Source organism: Macrobrachium nipponense, chromosome 35 (genome assembly GCF_015104395.2).
Source record: "Macrobrachium nipponense isolate FS-2020 chromosome 35, ASM1510439v2, whole genome shotgun sequence".
NCBI lineage: Eukaryota > Metazoa > Arthropoda > Malacostraca > Decapoda > Palaemonidae > Macrobrachium > Macrobrachium nipponense.
The window spans coordinates 27,795,655-27,810,899 of record NC_061096.1 but is presented as its reverse complement, the minus strand read 5'-3'; the positions used below and the strand labels follow the sequence as shown (position 1 = coordinate 27,810,899).

Genomic DNA, 15,245 nt, shown 5'->3' with positions numbered 1-15,245 from the left:
AGAAGTCAATCCCTGTCCCGTAGCAGGACTAACCAGTCGTCAAGATACCTCAGAAGACTTATCCCAGACGAGTGGGCCCAAGCAGACACCAGCATGAACACTCGCATGAACACCTGTGGAGCGGTTGAGAGACCGAAGCAAAGTGCCCTGAATTGGTACACCGTACCGTCGAGAATGAAGCGGAGGTACTTCCTGGAGGATTGATGGACGGATATCTGGAAATACGTGTCCTTCAAATCCACTGAAAGCATGAAATCGTTCTCCCTGATAGAGTCAAGCACGGAACGTGCCGTCTCCATCGTGAACAGAGACTGGCGAACAAATCGGTTCAGGGGAGAGAGATCTATCACTGGGCGCCAGCCCCCATAAGACTTCTCCACCAGGAAAAGGTGGCTGTAGAAGCCTGGTGACTCATCCCTGACGATCTCCACAGCTCCCTTGCTCAGCATGGTTCTTGACTTCCTGTCGAAGGGCTACATCCTTTGATGTTCCCGGAACGTAGGTCTGAAGATGGACCAGGATGGAGGTGAGGGGTGGCCGATATTCGAAGGGTAGTAGATATCCCTCCCGAAGGACGTCTACTATCCAGGTCTCGGCTTCGTAGCGCTGCCATGTTGCCCAATGGCTCGCCAGGCATCCCCCCACTTCCGGCAGCAGGTGAGGGGGAACGCTGTCCCTAGCATTTCCTCCCTCTCTTCGACTTCTTCCCTGCCCCTCCTCGTGGAAAGGAGGGCTGGGAGGGGGGCTGATAGCAACCTCCCCTGGCAGAAGTCGAAGGCAGTGTCTTTCCTCGGGGCGTAGACGAGGCAACCGTCTTAGCAGCCTAGGAAGCACTAACCAAGCTCGGGTTTGGCCGCAATTAATCGAGGCTGCCCAGAAGCCTTTGATACTGCCTGGTGTACCAGACGGTCACTGTCATCAGTGCGATGTCTTTCCACCGCAGCGTCCACCATCTCTCCTGGGAAGAGAGAGGAGGAACTCCGCACTGGTCCATTGCGAAGGCCCAATGCCGCCTCACGCCCAGCCGCCCTGGACACTTGGGTAAGTACTGCGTCCCTACGCCCAAGTACCAGGTTGGCCCACAGGTTTACCGTCTGGTGGGTGAGGTAGGAGATGGCCCTACCACCAGACTGGCAAAGTCTCCCGAAAGCCGGGTCCCCTTCAGGAGTGATATTCCCAGAGGAGGCTGCGACCTTGGACACTGTGAGGGACCACAGGTCTAGCCAGGAGACTGCCTGGAAAGCCGCCATGGCGGTGGGTTCCAGGGCAAGTGCCTCCTGCTGCGAGAACCACAGGTTCTCCGACAGGAGCTGCTGCTGACACACCCCCGGAGTTAGCCTGGCTAGCTCCAGGTTAACCTGTTTGGGCGGCATCGGATCCTCGGTAGGCACGTAGAATTTCCTCTTGTCGCAGTAGAGGAGGGGGAAGTAGCTTAGATGACCTGCCAGACTGTAGCGAACCCTCTTGTCCGGAGACGAGTGAGTCTACCTGGCCCAGCACTGAGTCGGACAGCTCCGATCGCGGCAGACCAACCGTCGCTCTGGGTTCCTTCTTAGGCCCCCAGAACGACTCGAGCCGTGACGTGGGCTCAGAAGGCGGGAGCGGCGATCCTTCCCCGAGGTCGTTTTGCTGACGAATCAGCACAATAACCTCTGCAAAATTCCTCTGGATCTCAGGAGTGACCGCATCTTGAGGAGTAGGACCATCAAGCCCCTCCAGCAAGAACGACTCCCGAGACCCTCCTCCTTCAGAAGGAGGAACAGCAACAGATCCCTCCCGGTCTCCTCCTGCCACTTGCGCGTACAGAACCGGTGGGCTTGGGGGGCTGCAGGTGATCGCCAACCCGCTGTGGCGATCGAGCTGCAGGCCTGGTCGCACGGCTCTCCTGGGGAGAGTGGCTGGACCGAAAACAGCGTCCCCGGTCCCGTGCATCAGAGGAGCTGCTGCTGGTCCCCCTATCCATCCGGTCCCAGTGGGAGCGGCGGTCAGTGGACCTGCAGAGACCACTGTCGCTGTGCGACCAGTGCCTGTCCTCACGACGTGTCGAACCGCTGGGACCAGCCGAGACTGGTTCTTGCAATTGAGGGGACCTCTTTCCAGCTTCAGCACGTGACCGGTCAGGGACCGGCACGTCAACCCTGGTAACCAGCTGGTCACTATGAGAGCGATCGCTGGCCTGGCGAGAGTCACCTGAGCGGCTCTCGCCAGCCTTCCGCTCTGTGCCTCGGTCCGGGCGCTGAGCGAACTCGGACGCCTGAGCCTTGGCTGCACGGTCGCCCGCAGGAGACCGTACACTCGGTACCTCTCGCGAACGAGAGGCCGAGCTAGAACCTGGTGTAGCGGCAGAGCCCCTAGCACCAGGCGAGGAAGTACCGGTGTTAGCCAGTACCCCTCTGGTCCCCGTCTTCTTCCTTGCGGAAGGAGAGATGGGCCCCGCTCCCGAAGGAGCGGGAGGACCAGCGGAAGAACCCCCCGTCCCACCGGAGTGAGACAGGCCCTTAGAAGTTCCCAAGGGAGACTTCTTAAGGGGGGGGAGGAGGCAGCCTTCTTCTTCTTCGGCTTGGAAGCCTTAAAAGTCGAAGGGGAAGAGGCGGCAGCAGGCGACGATGACGACGACACCTCCCTCTTCTTCTTCTTATTCATCATCAGCTCCCTCAGGACAGACGTCAGGTCCTCCATCCAGGATGGAGCCAGGGCTGTTGCCGAAGCAACTGGGCCCAGCTGCACCTGTCCGGAAGGACCAGCGACTGGGGCAGCAACACCACGGGCTGGAACGACGTTGGCAGGGGCAGGAACAGCAGGAGCGGCAGGAGACGGGGCAGCAGCCAGCAACATCCTGGGTACCGGTGGCAGGTCCAGGGGCGAGCTCTTCGGGCATTGGAAGTCAGGGGCTGGCAGCACAAAGACCCCGGGAGGGGGAGGCACGCCTCTCCTCGGCACGGCAGCGATCGGGGCCTGCACAGCGGCCGTAGGAGTCACTGACATCACGTGTGGGGTGTAGACCAGGTGAGGAGGGGCGGCGTACCCTGGGGTCGAGACAGTGGTGGTAGTAGTTATTGGTCACCGCTCCATGGGTGACCGGAACAGCACCAGCCAGATGATGGAGCAGCCCCTGGACGCTCGGCGTGCCCTGGAGACCCAGCGACACCCACACCTGGCCGAGGTCATCGCCCGCAGCAGGAGCACCTGAGGAAGCAACAGTTGGGTGATTAGGAGAAGACCCTGAATACAATTGAACGTCGGGGTATCTCGCGCCCTCCTCTATGTTCGACGGATTGGGCGAAGAGAAGGACTGAGAAACCCCCCTAAGGGGAAGGCACCATACGCGGGAGCTGAGCCAGGGGCAGGAAAGAAGACGAAGTGTCTGTAACCAAGGGAGTCGCTGGAGAGCTTTCCGACGACTCCTTGGCAGGCCTACGCTTCTTCCTACCCTCTTACAGCACCCACTGCACCTCCGACCAATTAATGCATGTATTACAGGGCTCGGTCCGAGAGCATTCACGCCCCCGGCACCGAGCACAAAGCACATGAGGATCGATCTCGGGAAAGGAGCGAAAGACCCCGCACTTACGGCCCTCCACACCAGGGCAAACTCTGCGGCTGATGGGGGGGCGAGGGGACAGCTCCATTACACGAGAATCCATAATAAATGTAATAAAAGTAATAAAGAAAGTCACACATACTTACAATAAACTTTCGCTACACTGACAAACCAAGTTGAAGAAAAAACACACAACCAAAGCATACGACAATGAAGCGGGCAGAGAGCGATGACGAACACGTCCTCCACCAACACGGCCGAAAGCAAAAGTGATTCTTCACCTCCCAGTCACGCGGCGTGCGCACTGTCGGACAAGCAGTTAACTGCCAAACTCCATTCTTCAAAGCTTACGACCGTTCCAGCTGCCGCCAGTTACCTTCGCATTGTAAAGGACCGATGGTTTGTATTACGTATCGGAACAAATTATATTTCACAATAAATTTAACAATGATAAAACTTGAAGATAAATGCAATACGGTAAAAAAAAAAGAAAAAAAAGCTTGCTCAAGTCAGTATTCGGTGCGCTAAGAGAGAGAAAGAAGAACGGCTCTGCTTCCCATTGACTTATTAGCTGATCTGGGATGATTATTCGCCCATTTCTTTCACTTACACTCGATCTGCCCAAATCACTTTTATTTTTGTTACGGTAAAATAACGATCTAGTGGTAATTGCTTTTTATGATTCTTTTACAACTGTAAAAGTAACTCAGCTCTGTAATAAACAAACTGGCACTGCTTTCAGCTTTTGCATGCCTTCGATTGTTTGTTTAAATGGCTTCCTTGAGAAAAGTTATTTTATCTCTTTCTGAATTCTTGACTTGTAATATTTGTTTTTAAAATCCTCATGTTTGTTTTAAAAGTGCCATTTGGCAACAGTAAGTTGATGTATAGTGGCATAATCTATTTCCTGCACTTAAGAACCAAGTGTAAACACGCTGATTACTCTCTCTCAGACACAATTGGACACACACAAACTATCGATTCCTTTGATTATCTTTGTACCTAATGTGAATAAAATTTATTTTATCAACCTTTGCATACCGCAACCAGTTCGGTTTGCTCAAAGGGTTCCCGTCTCTCCTCCCTCCATCTCCCAGCTGGCCGGCGCCATTTTTACCAAACAGTTCGTAAATCATTGTTTCATTACTTTACACTCTTGATTTAACTTTTGAACACATTATTTCTATAATGTGAAAAGGGGGACTTTTTGGGTTGGCTGGAACGAATTATCCTGATTCCCTTTATTTCTTATGGGGATATTTGTTTCATATTTCGAACAAATCATACTTCGAACAGCCTTCTGGAACAGATCAAGTTCGAAGTACGAGGTACTACTGTGTTATATAAAAGATGGTTTGTTATTCTCACAGGAACTAATTGTAGTACACACATAAGTTTTAAGAACCATTTTCTCAAATACCAACCATTTTTATAAAATGGTTTCTCTCCCTCTCCTTCAAGTCAATGTGAGATCACTTGTGCTTATGAATCCAAAACACCCAATTCATGTTAAACATTTATTTTCTTGTTTGACCCAATTACATATTAAAATAAAATCCTCTTTTACCAGCAGCTTATCGTAAACTTATTTACAGAAATTAAAGACAATTTGTTTTTCGGAGTTGTAAAGAAATTAAAGAATTTGTTTTTCAGAGTTGAAAAGAGATTAAAGAATTTGTTTTTCAGAGCTTATAGAAATTAAACTAATTGTTTTTCAAGCTTAAAGAAATTAGACTCATTGTTTTTCAGAGTTGTAAAGAAATTAAAGAATTTGTTTTTAAGAGTTGTAAAGAAATTAAAAGAATTTGTTTTTCAGAGCTTAAAAGGTAGTGCTGCAGGTATATTTGTAACGTAGTCTACAATTTCAGTGTCTTGTTCTTCATCCAAACTTTCTTCATAAGCCACTTCAACGTGTTTATTTCCACCTTCTTTTTCATTTCGGGCCCGGGCAATATGTCTCACAATATGCTTGAATGAGCCATCTGGTCCCTTTAGCAGTACATGGTCACATACCAACATTATCTGGAAAAAATTCAAATTATATAAAATTCTTGAAACAATTTGTTTTTATAAAATTCTTGAAACAATTTGTATTTTTTATAAAATTCTTGAAACAATTTGTATTTTTCTTAGGTACGTATACATACAACCAGAGCCCCTAAGATACATACTTTGTGTCCAGTGTGAGTTGGAAAAGCTGTTGAATCTTGGCAAGAAATGACATTTAATAAATATTACATATTGTATTTTTCTCTTACCAAAGGCCGAGAGACGACTGGATATGATACTTAACATCAGAAAAACAGCCGTGAGCAGGATAGGCAACTTGATGTGATACTTCACCACCAGGAAAGTGGCCGTGAGCAGGAGAGGCAACTGGATGTGATACTTCAACACCAGAAACACGGCTTCTGACCGTAAGCAGGAGAGACAGCTCGATGTGATACTTCAACACCAGGAAAATGGCTGTGAGCAGGATAGAGAGCTCGATGTGATACTTCAACACCGGGAAAACGGCCATGAGCCTGAGAGGCAACTCGATGTGATATTTTAACACCAGAAACACGGCCATGAGCAGGAGAGCCAGAGAGCCACACAAGTGGTCAGAAGATGATGGAGAGAAGATACAGAGTTGGTCCTACAAATTTACGTGAGGAGCAGCAACAAAGGCTCTAATCCTCCACTTGATGGGAGAAGACTGGGCAGCTGAAGTAGATGAAGGTAAACACAAGCATGCAACATTTTCTCCTTACTACACATCCGCACCTCTCTTGAAAAGCACAGCCACCTTTCAGACAAACTGCTCTAATGAGTGTCTGAAGACGTTGCGGGAGCTAAAGTTGCTGCTGTGATAGTCAACTCAAAACGCTAAGCAGAATACACTGTTGACAGATATGTCACAGGAACCACAAATCTGGAAACTGTCGTGGCAATCAAGACAGGTATGCAAAAAGACATCACCACTGCAGATGTCAACCTCCAAATGCTGAAAGATGTGTTACAAGAACTGTGCTCTAGGCAAAGAAGCAGGCAAAGCAGGTCTAGAAATTGTCATGGCAACCAACACAAGAATGTGAGAAGAAATGAAGTTGGAAAACAGGCCATCCAACCTTGTTACCCCTGGTAGGCGTAACAACACCCAAAAGTCAGACATCATCTGCGCATCAGCTCCTGAATCAGGAGATTAAGATACCACTGCCCCCAAACTCTGAGCAAGAGTGGGAGCCATGTATATGGTTAGAAAGTGACAGAGAGGAATATTCAGAGATGGTCCTATGAGTTCTCGTGCAAGGAGCAGCAATGAAGTCTCTAGTCCTCCAGCACCTGATGGGAGAAGACCGACAGACAAAACTGAAAAAGATGAAGTAGACAAAGGCCTGCAGGTTTCCTCTCTGTAACATGTCCATACCTCTCTTGGAAAACAAAATCAATTATGTCTACAACTGCTTGAACGATTAAGTGTAGACGGAACAGAAGTCGCCACTGCACGTTCTGTCTAAAGTCGAGCCAAAACACTGATCGGAATCTGTTGACACGAGACGTCACAGAAACCGTAGCTCTAGGCATAGATGCAGGGAGAACTGCAGATCTAGAGAAACTGTCAACAATGCCCTAATGTTCATCATTATCTACGCATCAGTTCCTGAAACAGTAGGACAAGATGGAGTATACTTGGCTCTTTGTTATAGCTTCCAACTCCACTAAAATCAGCAGGCAAGTAGTGGCTTTTAAAGTTCTTGTATCTTAATCAATGCAACAACTGTAAAACCTTAATCCAGTGAAATAAAATTTTAAAGCTCCTAGTGCTGTTCAAAGTCCTACCAGGAGGCCAAGAAAGAGAACACCAAATTGTTGAAACAGTTGCGTAAAATCATATCCTGTGGCTGCTTGCCATAATGGCATTAACAGGGCGATGTCAGCCATACATACCAAAGAAAATCATTGCTGTAGTTATAGATAGGTTCAAAAGAAATTCTCTCTTCTCTCTCATGGAAATGGCAACTTTTAGGTAACTGCAGCATTGCAATAAAAGAGGATCATGATGATCCACTTCTACTCAATAAATTTGTAATTGTATGGTAACAAATGTAACATGATGGACCTTCATTCTCATCCACATTCAATGGTGCAGTCATTATTGAGTGTAAAAATGCATCTATACAATATACAAAAACTACAAAAAAGTATCAATCATAATTTGGAGAATTAATAAACTATTAATCATCAGCAATGTTTGAGGCCAACATTAAGCTGTACTACAACTCAAGGTTTGGGAGGGGGGCTCATGAGTTCAATTTTGTGTAGGGACTAGTACCCCTAAAACCCAAAATTTTCAAAGGACAACAAAGTCGAACACCATCGTATGCACGATACTAAAACATACACCTTGTTAAGGGGAAATAAATATCTTTTACTACTCAATCTTCCTTAAGCTATAAAGTGCAAAATATTCCTGACAAAAATAGTTGTCTTACCTTCAAAAAATAGTTGTCTGCAGCCCATGGTAACCCACTTGAGGTTATCAATCGTTGAATCATGTGTGCTATGACTCTAAGTTTCATGGAACGTGTATCAACTTTTTCTTTCCATCTGAAAAATAATTAGGAATTACTAAGAGAAGTAATTTAAAGTTCTTTATAACCTAAAGGTGGGTACACACGTGCGAACCGAACCTTGTATTGTAACCGATTCTTTTAACAAAAACGCAAGTGTGGACGGTTCCTCGAACCCGAACCCCGAACCCACGAGGTTCGAGGCTCCGTTTGCCCTCTGTCCCGGCAATTGTCGGTTTTTGGGCCCCGAATCAAAGGGAGGTCTCTTTGAACGTTACGCCATGTGTGGACGGGACCTGTATTACACGCGTAACAACAGAGGTTGCTGAACTTGTTAACACAGACTATGAACAAGGCCGTCCATAGTAGAGTTCCTTGTTTTGGTCAGTCAGTACGTATATGTCTACCATGGCTGATTGTAGTGAGGAAGAGGTCCTTCAATTTATTAGTTATTACGAAGAACAGACTTTACTGTGGCCAGAAAATTCTTGGAATCCCATGTCAGCGAGTAATTCCCGACCACTGTATTCTACCCTTCTAGTATATAACCTTGATTGCCACCATCTTCTTTTATTTCGCTTCATCTTCGTTAAATAATGTGTATAAATATATGCGGCAGCTGCTACTTGTATGGTGGCCATCGTCGGTAAACAACCCGGACAGAGACAGATTGATGATCGCATTGGATTGAAATGAAGTTACGTGCTTAACGTGGTTACGATTCGTCCTCAACATTTTGACACCCTGTAACCGTATATGCATAACTCAGTTACACATACAAGGTTTGGCTCTCACGTGTGTACCCACCTTAACAATATATTTCAAACTACAAAACTGACTTTCAGTTCCTTCATACTTAAAAGCAAAAATCATCACAGTTTCTGGGGAGTTACATTATTTATTCATATATGTACATTTTCCTTTTATCAAATCTACATTGTTTCTCTATTGATAAGTTTGTATTTTGTAATACAGTCATTACACTTAACCTGTTAAGTGTTCCCCCCGGATGAGCTCGCTGCTAACGTACCGTCACGCTTTTTTTGTAGTTAGCGATCATAGCACTGATGATAGTTTTTCAAAATTAATATTGATTTTTATGCTTATTATTCATACTGTAGTTAAGTGTAGGAAATTATCAAATGTTGGAGTAAAAAAAAAATTAATACTACAATTATTTTATTTCAAAAGACTTCATAATACGTACTGAATTAAAAAAATATTATACATACATGTACTATTATTCTTTCGTGTGCCAATCTCTAAATCAAGGGGCTACACACAATCCTACTTCACAGTGTCAAACCATCTATGTACTCGTGATTGTAGAGACAAATGTTCTACATTCTCATCTAGAAACTGATTTGCAAATCTGTTTGTTTCTTTCATGAGGTAATCAATGATTTCATCATCAGAATATTTCTCAAAATATTCTAATGGGTTCTCTTTATCCTCAACTGTAAATTTCACGCCGGGATCTCTCTCTCTCTCTCGGAGTCCAGTCACTCGGCAAAGAAAAGTCATCTTCACTCCTGCTATTGGAAGAAAAGTTTGTATCCTCATCACTGGAGGATTCAGAACTAGAGCTCTCATCATCAAATAGGTCATCAATATCAGACTCCTCATCTAGTATTTGATTGATCTCACCTGAAGAAATACGCCTCCTCTTTGGGAAATTCATTGTGAAGGACGCGAAAATTTATGTGTCTCAATAAACGCCCGAAGCGTACTGAAAGAAAACCAGCAGGACCAGGCAGTTTTCTAGCATAAGCGACCACCAGGAAAGAGTTGCCAGGCTGGAAATAAGTTTCCCGTGTGCTGAGAGTGTTACCAAATGATGTTCCTACACTTTCTATACGAGTAAACGTATTATTACGGGACTGACGGCTTGGCAAGCACAGTTAAAGTCTTGAACGTAATATCTCGTTGAAGGCGCTACCGAGTAGATCGCAGTAAACGTATTTTTAGTTGTGACACTTAACAGGTTAAGGTAAACTATACCCTTACTTTGCAGTTGCTCACCTCCCCACAAAATTTTTTTTTTCACAAAGAATTTGTCATTTGCTGTTATTCTCAATAAAAATAAAATTGAGAAAAAGTGTGTGTGCAAATGCACAGTTAAGTGAGTGAACAGTTAATTGAATGAATAGAATACTTTGACTTAATGTATACATTCATGAATTATATATTTATTTATTTTCCTGATAGGGGTATTGCTGATATAGATGATGTACTAATTCCATGATCTAATCTTGCTTTTCACTGCTATTTCTAATTACCGTAGAGCCCTGGCTCACGACCGTATTAGAATTTCCAATAAACTTTGTATCGGTGTTCATACAAAAAACCAGATTCCGACCCCCAGATCATATGATGTTTGTAAACAAAACGGTTTCGTCCAGCCCCCACTAGTTGGTGTCATCCAGTGTTACCAAATTTAGCATAATTTCATGTTTTTTTACCATAATTTGACCCAAGAATTGGAGCTTAGCATAAATTCTATTATACTTAGGGTTCCAGTACAATTTTAGAATGTATTTTCACTAAAATTTTAAATAAAGTGCAGAAAATTCCTCAATTTCATACATAGCCATAGTTAATATATGTATTCCTTGTGAAATTGCCTCAAAAGCAGCACTAACAAAAGAGTTGATTAATAAGTTTGAACCCAACTAAGGAATGTAAAATTCTGTGAATATAAATACCCACAGTGGCATGACAAACGATCAGTAAAGTGTGAATAATGTTTTTTCTTTATGAGTAAAGTTGATTTTTTCCTTTTTTAAGTTTTATTTTTTTAAGTTATCAAATTTTAATTGTCTAAAGTGATTTTCAAAGAATTTTCAAGTATTTATTAATTGTGTATGTGATCTGTTAAAGAAAAATGGTGGTTCAGTGGCATGATAATGATCAGTAATAAGTATGTACGTTTTTATTCTTGAGTAGAGACTGATTTGTTTGTTTAACTTTTTTAGTTTTAATTTTTTAGTAGATATCAAAATTTTATATTTGAAGTAATTTTCACACATTTTTCAAGTATTTATTAATTGTGTATGTGACCTGTAAAAGGAAATTGTCTCAGTGGCATGATAATGATGCAGTAATAATTAAAATTTGTGTTTTTCTTCATGCGTTGAGACTTATTTGTTTTCCTTTTTTAGTTTTAATTTATTAGTAGATATCAAAATGTTGAATAACTTCTAAAGTGATCTTCACACATTTTTCAAATTGTATACTAGTAATTGCATATGTGATCTGTTAAAGAAAAACGGTGCTTTATTTCGAGTTTGCTAACATGTAAAGATCATCAAATAAATAGTTATACTACTGCAATTTGTCATTTGTAACATTTCACCTAATATACAAATGTTTTAAATTTCCATTACACCATTGTTTCAGTTCAAATGTATTATAAAAATGAGATAATGATAGATTATTAGCATAATTCTGGCATAAAATTGCACCACATTTGGCATATATTCTTGCTATTTAGCGTACATCTGACTTGGAACGACTAGCATAATTTAGCAAAAGTTGTTGGTAACACTGGTGACGCCACTCTCAGCATAGTTTAAAGACTCAGCAGCCACTGTTAACCCTCTTACGCCGAAGCGGTAAAAAAAAAATTGTCTCCCGTGTGCCGGAGGTGTTTCAGAGTGAGCGCGGAAGCGGAAAAAAGATTTTTTTCAAAAAATCACAGCGCGCTTAGTTTTCAAGATTAAGAGTTCATTTTTGGCTCCTTTTTTTGTCATTGGCTGAAGTTTAGTATGCAAGCATCAGAAATGAAAAAAATTATCATTATCATATATAAATAATGCGATATATGATAGCGCAAAATCCAAATTTCATATATAATTGTATTCAAATCGCGCTGTGCAAAAAACGGTTAAAGGTAACAAGTTACTTTTTTTTTTTTGTAATGTACACTAAATTGCGATTATGTTGGTATATAACACATTGTAAAACAATAAAAGCAACACAGAGAAAATATTATCACAAAATAATGCATGAATTCGTAACGCGCGGACGTAAACAAATATTTTTTTCAAAAATTCACCATAAATCTAAATATTGTCCTAGAGACTTCCAATTTCTTTCAAAATGAAGACAAATGATTGAATATTACTATACTGTAAGAGTATTAGCTTACAATTGCAGTTTTTGACCATATCTGACGAGTTAAAGTTGACCGAATGTCGAATTTTTTTTAATATTTTTTTTTTATATGCAATTATTTCAGAAATAAGAAAAGCTACAACCTTCAAATATTTTTCGTTTTATTCTACATAAAATTGTGCACATTTTCATGTATAAAACTCTATGAAATGCCTAATATGAAACGGAGCAAATATTCCGAGAATGGGACATACGCATTTCGGAGATTTGTGGTGGAGTATCCGCGCACGGAGGGAAGGAAAGATTTTTTTTTAAATTCACCATAAATCTAAATATTTTGCTAGAGACTTCGAATTTGTTTCAAGATGAAGATAAATGACTGAATATTACTAGACTGTAAGAGTTTTAGCTTACAATTGCGTTTTTCGACCATTTCGGTAGTCAAATTTGACCGAACGTGGTTTTTTTTTCTATTTATTGTGATTTATATGCAAATATTTCAAAAAAGAGAAAAGCTACAACCTTCAATTATTTTTTGTTGTATTCTACATGAAATTGCACACATTTTCATATATAAAACTTTATATAACGACTAATTTTAAAATGGTGCAAACATTACCACAATCGCATGTATGATTTTTTCGGATGAGTTACCTCGCGGACGTAAGGAAAAAGTTTTTCATAAATTCACCATAAATCGAAATATTGTGCTAGAGACTTCCAATTAGTTGCAAAATTAAGGTAAATGATTGAATATTACTAAAATATAAGAGTTTTAGCTTACAATTGCGTTTTTCAATCATTTCGGTAGAGTCAAAGTTGACCGAAGGTTGAAATTTTGGCAATTATCGTTATTTATATAAAAATATCTCAAAACTGAAAAAAGCTACAATCATGAGTATTTTATTGTTGTATTCTACATAAAAATGCGCACATTTTCATATCTAATACTTCATGTAACGGCTAATTTACAATGGTACAAAAATTATGTCAAAGTGACTAAATAATTTCCGAGATGTGTCACAGATACTTTTTAATGCGGCAAGAAAGAAATTCGCGCTTGCGCGCCTGCGTAACGATTGTAAACAAAACAACACCTTGATCCGTGAACCCCCAGCATCCCCCAAGGCGCGTGATTCAAAAGTTTTAGGCTGGTAGGCCTATAAGTATTTTTCCGCAAATTTTAAAAAAAACTTTTGTAAGTCGACGTAAAATACGTCCAGTCGGCACACAGGAGACAAAAAATGTCGACGTAAAATACGTCCAGTCGGCGTAAGAGGGTTAACAAACAGTCAAACACGTGTCTCTCACACCTTGTGCGCATTTAGTTTGCTTTTTCGGTGGTATTTACTGTATACGCAGTTACCTCTTTCTTCATGATAGGTTCTAAGACAGCCACTTCACACAAGGCGAAAAGTATTTGCATGGCATCTCAGGTTTTCCTTCTTCAAAATGTTTCCTCCATTCCCAACTCCAAAATAAACCTAAGTTTCGTCTATCCTCTCCTCTATAAGACTCTGCTCACACATGAGGCGTGCATTTCAGTAGAAATGCAATACGTATTTAAGTGTTAGGTTTGGAGTGAAGGCAATGTTACGTATGTAGGTTACATGTGCGGTTTGGTAGCAAATGCAATCGTTGAGCTTTGTTAAGCTTGCCGGTAAATAAGATGTTAGCCATAGCTTAAATCAGAGAAGCCATTATGGTAAATATATGCATAGTAATTAAGACAATTCTTTAATGCCTACTGTAATACGTCAATGTTTACATGTGAGATTTGGTAGTGAAAACACTGACACATGCGTAACATGTGCGGTTCGGTAGCAACACAATCTAAGTTTTTTAAGCTTGCCGGTAAAGAAGAGGTTAGCCTTAGCTTAACTCAGAGGCCGCTTTGGTATACAGTAATTATAGAAATCAAGTCGATTCTTTTATATCTACTGTAAAAATCGTCAATGTTTACGTGCGAGATTTGGTAGTGAAACCAGTGTTACCTACGTAACGTGTGCGGTTCGGTAGCAACGCAATCTTTAAGTTTTATTAAGCTTGCTGGTAAAGAAGAGGTTAGCCTTAGCTGAAATCAGAGAAGCCGCTATGGTATACGTAGTAGTTATAGAAATTAAGAGATTCTTTTATGTCTACTGTAAAAATAAGTCAATGTTTACGTGTGAGATTTGGTAGTGAAACCAGTGTTACCTACGTAACATGTGCGGTTCGGTAGCAACGTAATCTTTAAGCTTTATTAAGCTTGCTGGTAAAGAAGAGGTTAGCCTTAGTTTAAAATTCAGAGAAGCCGCTATGGTATACGTAGCAGTTACAGAAATTATGACTTCTTTTATGTCTACTGTGAAAATACGTCAATGTTTACGTGAGATTTGGTAGCGAAACCACGTAAAGTGTGTGTGGTTCGGTAGCGAACGCAATCTTTAAGCTTTGTTAAGCTTGCTGGTGTAGAAGAGATTAGCCTTAGTTTAAATCAGAGAAGCCGCTATGGTATATATAGTAGTTACAGAAATTATGACTATTCTTTTATGTCTACTATAAAAATACGCCAATATTTACGTACGAGATTTGGTAATGACACCAGTTTACATATGTAATGTGTGTGCAATAATGAACACAATCTGTATGCTTAGTTTGTAAGCGTCCTCGTAAAGAGGTTAGCCTGATATTAAACTCAAGAGATGCTGGTGCGTAACGTAATGGTATAGTAATTATAGAAATTAAGAAGATTCTTTAACTTATACATGTATATATTTACCATGTACCATAATTATTTTTCTTAGTCCAATAACCTTGAAACCAACCCTGATATTAGACAAAAATTTGCCGTCGTAGAAGACGCTCCTGTTTTATAAGGATATTTTATGGAAACAAAACCGTTAGTAAAACCGTTATATCATAACATTTAACTAAAAGATAGTTTTAAAGATGATATTGTTATGATACAATAAAGTTTCATACATACTTACCTGGCAGATATATACATAGCTATCGACTCCGTCGTCCCCGACAGAAATTCAAATTTCGCGGCA

The 15,245-nt window shown here is 41.7% G+C and overlaps 2 long non-coding RNA genes across 2 annotated transcripts in view; one reads left to right on the top strand and one right to left on the bottom strand.

The window, feature by feature from the left end:
• LOC135208531 (uncharacterized) overlaps nt 1-6,913 on the top strand; it is a 36,081-nt gene extending 29,168 nt beyond the window's left edge. The window contains exon 3 of the long non-coding RNA XR_010313187.1: nt 5,805-6,913. This is a non-coding gene — a long non-coding RNA (uncharacterized LOC135208531). The remainder of the gene's footprint in view (nt 1-5,804) is intronic.
• Nucleotides 5,045-10,381, bottom strand: LOC135208529 (uncharacterized). Its single transcript, XR_010313185.1, has 2 exons — nt 8,017-10,381; nt 5,045-5,563 (listed from the first exon to the last, which is right to left on the bottom strand). It is a non-coding gene; the product is annotated as an uncharacterized LOC135208529 (long non-coding RNA).
• Between the last annotated feature and the right edge of the window lie 4,864 nt (nt 10,382-15,245).